The sequence below is a fragment of the Camelina sativa genome, chromosome 9 (assembly GCF_030686135.1).
Source record: "Camelina sativa cultivar CO46 ecotype springtype chromosome 9, ASM3068613v1".
Taxonomy (NCBI): Eukaryota; Viridiplantae; Streptophyta; class Magnoliopsida; order Brassicales; family Brassicaceae; genus Camelina; species Camelina sativa.
This window is the reverse complement of record NC_141888.1, coordinates 18949029-18959727: the sequence shown is the minus strand read 5'-3', so window position 1 is coordinate 18959727 and position 10699 is coordinate 18949029. Positions and strand designations below refer to the sequence as shown.

At 41.0% G+C, this 10699-nt stretch overlaps 1 non-coding gene across 1 annotated transcript; it reads right to left on the bottom strand.

Annotated features, from left to right (window-relative positions):
• Window positions 1–9773: 9773 nt before the first annotated feature.
• On the bottom strand, window positions 9774–9880 carry LOC147938300 (small nucleolar RNA R71). Its single transcript, XR_015567582.1, has one exon. It is a non-coding gene; the product is annotated as a small nucleolar RNA R71 (small nucleolar RNA).
• Window positions 9881–10699: the final 819 nt, after the last annotated feature.

Sequence of the window (10699 nt, the reverse complement as noted above, 5' to 3'; positions counted from 1 at the left end):
GTTTGTTTTATTACGCTCGTATTGATGATTTACTGTGGAGAATTGCCAAGTGAAAAAGCTATTTCTGGAATAAGTTACCTTGGGGAAGTTTCTCTAAGTGGCAAGTTACTAGAGGTTCTTGGACGAACAAGAGGGTTGATATTTAGGTGGCGGTGAGTTGATGTCGGCATACTTGAGTATTTGTTTAGTTGAGCTGAGGAAGCAACTAGAGGATTTATGGAGCAAGGGATTTATACATTCTAGTGTATCACCGTGGAGAGCACTGGTGTTATTTATTAAGAAGAAGGATGGGAGTTTCCGCTTGTGCATTGACTAATGGGGTTTGAACCGGGTCACTGTCAAGAACAAGTACCCTCTTCCCAAGATTGATGAGTTGTTGGATCAGTTGGGAGGTGCTACTTGGTTCTCCAACGTAGGTCTGGCGTCGAGTTATCATCAGATACCGATAGATGAGACAGATGTGAGAAAGGCGGCTTTCAGGACGAAGTATGGGCATTGTGAGTTCATGGAGATGCCTTTTTGGGTTGACTAACGCGCCAACAGCGTTTAGATTGATGAACAGTGTGTTTCAGGAGTTTCAAGACGTGTCTGTCATCTTTTTCGTCGATGATATCCTGGTATTTTCTAAGAGTCCAGAGGAGCATGCAGTGAATTTGAGGGCAGTTATGGAGAAGCTGCGGGAGCAGAAGTTGTTTGCTAAGTTGAGCAAGTGTAGTTTTTGGAAGTGTGAGATGGGTTCTCTAGGTCACATTGTGTATGCAGAGTGAGTTTCTGTAGATCCGGAGAAGATTCAGATTATCAGGGATTGGCCTAGACAACAGAATGTCACTAAGATCAGGAGTTTCCTTGGTTTGACAGGTTACTACAGGACCATGAGATGAAGTCTCTGGTATGAGAGACCAGTGCTTTGAGCTTATGTGCTGTTTCACAGGAACCGTTGGGTTTGGAAGCAGTAGATAGAGCAGATCTTCTGAGTAGGGTGTGGTTGGCTCAGGAGAAGGATTTGGGGCTGGTGAATGCCTCTAAGGATGTGGATTCAGAGTATCAGGTCTCAGATAATGGTACTATCTTGGTGCACGGTCGGGTTTGTGTGCCCAAGGATGAGGAGTTGAGACAGGTGATTCTGAGAGAGGCTCATGCGAGCAAGTTATCCATTCATCCAGGAGCGACTAAGATGTACCGTGACCTCAAGAGGTACTATCATTGGGTCGGGATGAAGAAGGATGTGGCTAGTTGGGTTTCGAGGTGTGATGTGTGTCAGCTAGTGAAGGCTGAGCATTAGGTTCCTGGCGGGTTACTGAAGAGTTTACCCATTCCTGAGTGGAAGTGGGATATGATCACCATGGATTTCGTGGTAGGATTGCCCGTGTCACGGACCTTTGATGCTATTTGGGTCATTGTGGACCGGTTGACTAAGTCTGCACATTTTCTGGCCATTAAGAAGACTGATGGAGCAGCGGTCTTGGCTAAGAAGTATGTGAGAGAGATAGTCAGATTGCATGGGGTGCCAGCGAGCATTGTGTCTGATAGAGATTCTAAGTTCACTTCGGTGTTCTGGAAGGCATTTCAGGCGGAGATGGGCACTAAGGTGCATATGAGTACAGCTTATCATCCCCAGACAGATGGACAATCTGAGAGGACGATCCAGACGCTGGAGGATTTGCTGAGGATGTGTGTATTGGATTGGGGTGGCCATTGGGCAGATCACCTGAACCTGGTAGAGTTTGCTTACAACAACAGTTATCAGGCGAGTATTAAGATGGCTCCTTATGAGGCTTTGTATGGGAGACCATGTCGTACACCAATATGCTGGACTCAGGTGGGGGAGAGGAGCATGTTTGGTGCTAGTATTGTTCAGAAGATCTCAGAGAAGATTCGGGTTCTCAAGCTGAACATGAAGGAGGCTCAGGATAAGCAGAGGAGTTATGCTGACAGGAGGAGGAGAGATCTTGAGTTTCAGGTAGGAGACAGAGTGTACCTTATGATGGCCATGTTGTAGGGTCCGAATAGGTCATTGTCAGAGACTAAGTTGAGTCCGAGGTATATGGGTCCATTCAGAGTGATTGAGCGGGTTGGACCAGTGGCATATAGACTGGAGTTACCTGAGGTGATGCGTGCATTCCATAAGGTTTTCCATGTGTCTATGTTGCGGAAGTGTCTCCGTGAGGGTGAGCAGGTGTTGGCTAAGATTCCTGAGGATCTTCAGCCTAACATGACAGTGGAGGCGAGACCAATGAGGGTTCTCGAGAGGAGGATCAAGGAACTTCGGAAGAAGAAGATTCCTTTGATGAGAGTCTTGTGGGACTGTGATGGTGTTGAGGAGCAGACTTGGGAGCCTGAGGCAAAGATGAAGGCAAGGTTCAAAAGGTGGTATGAGAAGCAAGCCGCGACTTGAGCTTGTTTAGCCTAGTCCCATCTGTAATCCGTGGCTGGAGCGGGAATGGAGTATTCCAGCCCATCTCTCTTGTTACTCGGTCGCTTGGGGTGGTTGGTTGTGCGACTCAGTAACAAGATGAGGTGGTGTTGGGGTACAAAGTTTCCGTGAGGCAGGGTTGTGAAGGAAAGTTTCCTGAAGGAGAAGTTTCCAAAAGTGGAAAGTTTCCAAAAATGGAAAGTGCTAAATATGGAAAGTTTTATGGGAGTTAGAATTTGTCCATTTTAGCTGTGGAGAGCCTTAAAGGGGGCTTGTGTGTGGCCTCAGTGGCGGACTTTTGAGTCAGTGTGCCCGTGGGTGGCGGTCTTTTTAGACAATGTGTGGTCTTTGTGACGGGCTTTTAAGCCAGAGTGTCTTTGTGACGGTCCTCTTTAGGACATTTGTGTGGCCTTGGTGGCGGTCCTTTCTAGGACATTTGTTTGGCCTTTGTGGCGGGCTGTTTAGCCAGAGTGTCTTTGTGATGGTCCTTCGGGACAGATGGCCTTTATGGCGGGCTGTTTAGCCAGAGTGTCTTTGTGACGGTCCTTCGGGATAGATGGTCTTTGTGACGATCCTTCGGGACAGATGGCCTTTGTGGCGGGCTGTTTAGCCAGAGTGTCTTTGTGACGGTCCTTCAGGACAGTTGGTCTTTGTGACAGTCCTTCGGGACAGATGGCCTTTGTGGCGGGCTGTTTAGCCAGAGTGCCTTGGTGGCGGTCCTCTTTAGGACATTTGTTTGACCTTGGTGGCGGTCCTCTTTAGGACATTTGTTTGGCCTTGGTGGCGGTCCTCTTTAGGACATTTTGTTTGGCCTTTGTGGCGGCCCTTGTGGCGTGTATATGATCCTTGTGTGGTCATGAGGTATTCCAGTGAGGGAATATGTGGTTGGTAGGACATTAAGATGTTTTTACGCGAGCCACGGGAAGGAAACCCGGATAGGGATAGGACTCAGACGTGTTCAGAATCGTTTGCTCGCGACTCTTGGGGGACTTAGGTTCTCCTAGTACTGCCATATTCAGAGACTTTATGGCTCGGGCGTATGGTTGGTATATCGACTTCGGATGGCGATCCGGGGGCGCGCTGTAGGGTGGCAACCCGAGAGACGAGTTTGGACTTTTCCTTATATATTATGGCATGCGGGCTTTGGCCTGATGAGGAGCCAACATTTGGCATGCAGACTTAGGTCTGATGAGGAGCCAATAAAACTCAAGGTTTAGGCCTATGAGTAAAGGAAAGTCCAAAAAGTCAAGAGCAAATGACGCCTGGAGCGTGAGTCTATCGCCTAGAGGTGACCTTCTGTAGATCAGTCGGAGGAGTGCGGGCTGTGGAGACGGTTGCAGGGGAGTCCTTGGCTGATGGTTGTTCGAGATTCGAGGACGAATCCAGTTTGGTGGGGGAGAATTGTAACACCCGCAAACCAATTTGAGTGTTTTGGGTGAGGGTGTCGATCGACACCAAGGGGGTGTCAGTCGACACCACTGATTTTCTGGTTCGACCAGATTGAGTTTTTAATCGATTTAGACCGGTTTGGTTTAGGGAAAACCATTAAACCGTGATATTTATGTGGGAGAACGATCTAGGTCGTGTTTTGTTGTTGCCTAGCCGCTGAAAACAAAGAGAAAGAGGAGAAGGAAGAGTAAACTTGATTTTGGTGTTCAAAACAAAAAGGAACAGAATCAACAGGGTTTGGGAGAAGGAGGAGCTGTATACTTAAATCGTTTTGAAAGGTATTGAGTTTTGGTAGGGTTGTAGCTAAGAGATTTTCGTACACTCTCCTTTTTACATAAGTGAATTTGGGTTAATATTCTAGGAGATATCGGCAGTTTCGTGGGGCGTTTCTTCTCTGTCGCGGTTTGAGACCAGCGGGAGTTTCGGGATCGATTGCGGTTTCATCTGAGATCTGATCGTGCTGAAATTTTGTGGGAAGCTTCATGACGCCTAGGAATAGCGTTTAACCGGAGGAATTTGATAGTTAACGGTTCATTTTCATTTTAACAGGTGAGTGCATGACCATGGCTAATCTAAGCCTTTGATTCCCTTGTTCTTGCTTGTTGTTGCTTGTTTGTGTGTTTTTCTTGCTGGGGATTGGTTGTTACAGGTTCCTATGGAGGTGTAAGGCTTGGGTTTTGAGTATTGGACGATTTGGAGGAGATTTGGGAGCGAGATTCGACTCTCTACTTCGCGCGGATCGCAGTTGCAGAGGGAGTGTCGATCGATACCACTTGGTGTCGGTCGACACCAGCAAATTAAGCATCGATCGACACTGTGGGGTAGTGTTGGTCGACACCATTGAGCCAGTGTTGGTCGACACTAGGCTGGTGTCGGTCGACACTAGGCTGGTGTCGGTCGACACTAGGCTGGTGTCGGTCGACACCTCCCTTCCAGCAAGACGATGTTTGATTTCCTGGTTTGTGTGTTTGTTTGTTGCTTGTTGTGGAACTTTGGAATCATTGTTGCTTGTGTGTATGGTCCAGTAGATGGGAGGATTGCCTCACTGAGTGTTTATCAAATACTCATGCATCTCAATTTGTGTTTATGGTGCAGGTAAAGGCAAAGTGTGATCGTGGAATCAAGGCGATGAAGAGGAGGATGTTCTAGTGATTCGCTTGGTTGTCTGGCTTCTGTTAGGTTACTAGAGTTGAGTCCTAGAACATTGTTTAGGATCGCTGGTTATTTGATTTATGGTGTTTGGATCATTAGTTTGTGATTGGAATTAATACTGGTTATGATTTTATTGGTTATTGGTTTATTGGATATTTATTGGTTTGTTATTCTGCTGTTGATTGTGAATGTGGTTAGGTGGCTAGTGGGTATGGGACCACTAGTTGTAGTTTATTTATTTTATTATTATTATTATTTATTATTAAATAAAAAGGGGTCGGTCGTTTTATACATATCGATTGCAGGAGTTTTATAAGACATAAGATGGTGGCAGACACAATTTAAATCAGTTGAATTTCTTTTCACAAAACGATGTAATAATTCAGTAGCTCACTTGCTAGCAAAATATGGATGTCTAAATAGTACTTATTACTTTGAATGTTTTAGACAACCTGTTTGGCTAACACAACAATTGTATCAAGAATATTTGAACTCATCAATATAATTCATTTTTCGACGAAAAAAAAAATAATAGAGAAGCACACTCTTGAAAAAGCTGATGTGTCGCCGCCAGAGAGCTCTGTGCACCTTCTAGCAAAATACCCTTAAAATCTCTAATTAATTACATTAACATGCCATTTTATTTAGAAAACAATTAACTGAATAATAATTAGATATGTCATCATCTCTCACACAAATTTTAAGTATCACATATTAAAACTAATAAAATAATTACATACTATTTTAAGGCAAAATTTCTCTAAAATTTACTTATAAATATACAAGTCAAAGTTATAGTGATTTCTTAAAATCAATATAAGTAAAATATTTTAAAATGGCTATAAAAACATATCAGTTAATATGAAGTTAATAAAAATAAAGAACATATAACTTATTAAGAAAATCATATAAAAATGAAATGTTATTTTTATGTTAGTATTATTACCATAATAATTTAAATAACAAGCTTTCAATAGTTATTATAATTGGTTATAAAAAAGAAGTATATTACCCCTGAATTATCTCCAACTCATTAAAAGAAACTTAATTCTCAAAAAATATAGATTTAATTTAGAATCCAATTGTTACTAACATATAATAAAATTAAATAATTAATTTAGTATATGTTGTTATGGTTATAAGAAACATGCAAAATTGTTATGATTACAAGATAAAACATAAAGATATGAATTCGATTTTTAAACCACACAAAAGACATATTGCAATAAATAATAATATTTCATCAATACTTTCTCTACCATAAAATCTCTTGCACATTCAAAGATTTCACGGGTGAAACGTATTTTTTACACGAAAAAACATAGCTTTGAATAAAGAAATAAAAAACTTTAGTTACATATTATGTTTGACACAAACATATATTGGTTCTAAGATAATAATTTGACTTATAGGAATTTTATTTAAATCGATTTATTCCACACATAGTGCGGATCGTTACCTAGTATATCTATTATATAGTCTACAAAAAAAGTCATGTACTTCCAAAATAATATAATAGGGATTTCTTGTAAATGCTATATAATGTTAACTAGGTAACAACCCGCACTATGTACGCAATAAATCAATTTAAGAAAATTTTTATAAGTAAAATTATTATTCTAGAACTAATATCGGTTTGTGTCAAACATATTATGTAACTAAAGTTTTTTATTTATTTATTCAAAGCTGTGTTTTCGTGTAAAAAATACATTTCACCTGTGAAATCTTTGAATGTGTAAGAGGTTTTATGGTAGAAAAAATATTGATAAAATGTTACTCTTTATTGCAATATGTCTTTTGTGTGGTTTAAAAATCAAATTTATATCTTCTTATGTTTTATTTTGTAATCATAACAATTTGCATGTTTCTTATGTAACCATAACAACATATACTAAATTACTCAATAGTTTAATTATTTAATTTTATTATATGTTAGTAACAACCGGATTCTAAACTAAATTTTCTGAATATAATCTAATAATATTGATTTAATATTTTTGATTAGAATATTTAAATCTTTTGAGTTAGTCGGTTTGTTGATATTTTCTATAAATGATGGATTATTACAAAACAAACCACTATAAAAAATTAATGAAATTCCAAAATCAATGTATTCGTGTAAGAATACATTTCACCCGTGAAATATGTGAACGTGGTAAAGAAATATTTATAAAATGTTACAATTTATGGCAATTTATATTTGGGTGAGTTACTAGAATATTACATAAAAGCTTCCTTTTTACAAAAGTAACACACAATTGTTGGTAATTACTAGAATAAACTTTGTACCCATACTACCCTTGAAACTAGTGTTGAGAAAAAACGTAATTACGGCTAATGCCATTAGTGGAAAAAAAAAATATTGGGAACTGGGAGAAAGTCTACTGATTATTTGAAGGTACATTTATATAGGTGGCTGATTAAAGGTGTACGTCATATATTTTTGGTACACTTAGTTGTAATCTTGGTACACTTATCGGTCAACGTAGATGGTACACTTAGTTGTAGTGTTGGTACACTTATCAGTGGACGTATATGTGTATCAAAAACTAAGTGTATCAAAAATATCTGACGTACACCTTCAACAGTCAATATGACCCAAAAGATATTTATGGTAGATGATAACACTCTAATTTACATGTTTTAGCATCCCTTTTTGTCCATATTTTGCATTGTTCATACCTCTAACTTAGCATTTTTAGACCATTTACTGTAGGAATCAAGTTTTAGAGCATTTAGGGAGTTGTATTTCTGCATTTGCATATATTGGATGAAAACAGGTGCTAAAGAGCCAAAAATGGGTCAAAACAAGGACAACTCGAGCATGTACCCGAAGGAGCCATCGAGCTACAAGAACAAGTCCGAACCCCCAACACGATCGAAGAGGATCCAAGAGCGCGAAGAGCAACCCAAAGATCCACCCGAGGAGTTACCCGACTCAAGCCTCGTGCACCCCATCGAGTAGACCATCGAGCAGGTCTGGGAAGCTAGGTCAAATGGGTTTCCATATATAAACCCCCTCTTTCCCTAGCTCGCAAATGAGCACGCCGCAGACCCTCAAACCAGAGAGCGAGAGCTTCTGTGAGAGAACTGAGCGACTCAACATATTTTTCTTGTTTTTGCACTTTTATTTTGTAGTTTTTCATAGATCTTTGATCTCTACTCTTTTCTACTCTACTCTATCTTTTTATTAATGTCATTTTCTTTTATTTCTATGGCTTTATCATTCGTTTCTATGTCCGAGTAGTGTAGCAAAGTTTCTAGGGATGGGATAGATGATTAAGTGTTCTTGATCGGTTAGGATGTTTTAGTTGATTGTTATGATAAATAAATTTCCTTCTAGGTTGATGTTCTTAATGCGGTCAACAGACGGACAGGTTGAGACTAGATCTAGGGCGTTTATAATGCTACAGGCCGAAAGGAGTAGATAAATGCTTGATTAGGTCAATACTAGAGGTATACTTAACTTTGAGTGACAAAATCAGATAAGTCTAAGTATATTGACAAAAATGAATTGTTCTTAATGCCTACTTGTTCATATTGCTAGTGCGACAGTGTGGTAGTATGTTCAAGGTTGATTGTTACTAGTGCGACAGTGTGGTGACAAGGTTTTAGAGGTTCATTGTCTAGGAAATAAATGCTTGAGGCATGTAAGGCATCCGTATCGGTCTAGAACACTTAGGATTCGATTACCCCCATCCTTAGGAACTTTCGTATTTCATTCATTGCATTTTCCTTACTTACTCGACTACTTACCCGATCAGGTACACGATAACCCCACTCGATCCTGTACTCGATTGCTTGCATCGAGTGCTTAGGTCATGTGGTTTACTTGTTTATATTCTCTTGCTTTGTTTATATTAGGATTATTAGAACCAAACCCCCTTATTGCTTGGCTTGACTTGCTTGATTCTGATTGCATCCTATCTGCTAGCATACCAACCATTTGGATTGATAACCCTTTGTACTACAACTGCATAGGGAATTGATACCCTTGGTGAAAACTAGTCTATCAATTTGGCGCCGTTGCCATTTGGTTGTTTCTTTTTACTACGTTTAGGATTTCAGGACTTACTAGATCAAGTTCGTTTGTTTATATTTGTTTCGGATACTGACTTGTTTGCTTTCATCTTTGTTTTTTTTGAATCTCAGGTACCAAAACCCGAGCAAACACCCGACCCGACACTCGATCACCTGATCGAGTTGATTCTCGAGTACACACTCGGAAACTTGCCTATGCATGCAAACACGATCCAGAGGTAGCCAGAACCTGAGTCCTTACATCGACACCATCGACAGACCTCGGCTACTCAGACGACAGCAAGTTCAACTGGAAATAGAAACCATTGAGGAGACGATGAATAATCAGAACGGTCCGCCAGCTCCTCAAGCAAGGACCAATATAGGAGCAGGAGATGCTCCGACTACTCACACTCAGAGGAATGGCATTGTGCCACCAGCTGTGCAGAACAACAATTTTGAGATCAAGAGTAGTCTCATCCAGATGATACAAAGCAACAAGTTTCATGGACTGCCAATGGAGGACCCACTGGATCATCTGGATGAATTTGATAGGCTCTGTAGCCTAACTAAAATAAATGGAGTCAGTGAAGATGGGTTCAAGCTCAGGCTTTTCCCATTCTCTTTGGGAGATAAAGCACACATCTGAGATAAATCGCTCCCTAAAGAGTCCATCACCACTTGGAAAGTGTGCAAGAAGGCATTCCTGGCCAAATTCTTCTCAAACTCCAGAACCGCAAGGCTGCAAAATGAAATTTTCAGCTTTGTACAGAAGAACAACGAAACGTTCAATGAAGCTTGGGAACGTTTCAAGGGGTACACAACTCGATGTCCACATCACGGCTTCAGTAATGCTTCATTGCTGAGCACACTATACCGAGGAGTGGTCCCCAAGATACGGATGTTGCTGGACACCGCAAGCAATGGTAACTTCCTCAACAAGGATGGTAATGAAGGTTGGGACCTAGTTGAGAACTTGGCTCAATCTGATGGCAACTACAATGAGGAATATGATCGCTCTGTGTGATCTACAGGAGAGGAAGATGCCAAGTACAAGAGGGACATGAAAGCCCTCAATGATAAGCTCAATCAGCTCCTCAACCAGCAGAAGCATGTCCATGCTATATCAGAGGAAGAGCAGTTTCAACAGCAAGATGGGGAGAATATGCAGCTAGAGGATGTTCACTACATCAACAACCAAGGAGGGTACAACAGAGGGTACAACAACTTCAATCCGAACCCAAATCTATCATATCGGAACCCGAATGTTGCAAATCCTCAAGACCAAACCTACCCATCTGCAGTTCAAGGGAACCAGACCCAACAGAAGCCTTTTGTCCAGTACAACCAAGGCTATGCGCCTAAGCAACCATACCAAGGCACCTACAACCAACCACCAGGATTCCAACAGTACCAAGGTCCACCGAACCAGTCATAAGAAGCCGAGTTACGAGGTCTTATTCAGCAAATGATTTAGCAACAGGCTACAGCTTCTATGGACATCGCGAAACGATTCGCGGAAATGAGCAACAAAATTGACTCAGGATACAATGACCTCAATGCCAAGTACGAATCACTCAACACAAAGGTTCGATACCTCGAAGGCCACCACAACAGGAAAAGCTGTTCAAAACCCCAAGGATTATGCGACTGCTCAAGCCATTT